Source organism: Otolemur garnettii, unplaced genomic scaffold, assembly GCF_000181295.1.
Source record: "Otolemur garnettii isolate 467f Iridium unplaced genomic scaffold, OtoGar3 scaffold00005, whole genome shotgun sequence".
In the NCBI taxonomy this organism is placed as follows: domain Eukaryota; kingdom Metazoa; phylum Chordata; class Mammalia; order Primates; family Galagidae; genus Otolemur; species Otolemur garnettii.
The window spans coordinates 19,847,192-19,847,893 of record NW_003852400.1 but is presented as its reverse complement, the minus strand read 5'-3'; positions in this window follow the sequence as shown (position 1 = coordinate 19,847,893).

Genomic DNA, 702 nt, shown 5'->3' with positions numbered 1-702 from the left:
AAAAAAAAAAAAAAAAAGAAAACATTAACTTCTGCTTATTTTTAATGGTGATGTGTCCAAGCCTTAATAAAAATTAAGATTATATGTTAAGTAAGGATAATAAGAAAGGCTGATTTATCTTTGATTCTGTGCTAGGCCTTTTTTTTTTTATTTTTGAGACCAAGATTTACCATCATAGTTCACAGCAACCTCAAAGTACTGGGTTCAAGCAGTTTTCCTCCCTCAGCCTTTCCAGTTGCTAGGACTACAGGTGCCTGCCACCATACCTGGCTATTATTTTTTTCTATTTTTATAGAGGTGGGTCTTGCTCTTGCTCAGGCTGGTCTTGAACTCCTGAGCTCGAGCAATATACCCATCTCAGCCTCCCAGAGTACTAGGAGGATTACAGGAATGAGCCACCATGCCTGACCCTGTGCTGGGCACTTTTGATTCTATATAAACAATTCTCTGTTCAGTGTCATTCATTCCAGTGGCTTCAACTGTTACTAAATACCCTGTTGACTCCCAAACCTAAAGTTTCAACCTCAGCTTCTCTTGTGAATTCTAGATCTTAATTTCCAAGCTCCTATTATTCTAGCAAAGAACTTTGGTATCATCATAGCTTAAAACAGAAATTTGTTTCCTCTGTTTGTTTTATTCTCTACTTCCACTGTATGTGGTTAATGGCATCATCAAATTGCATCCAGTTGCTTAGCTTTGAAA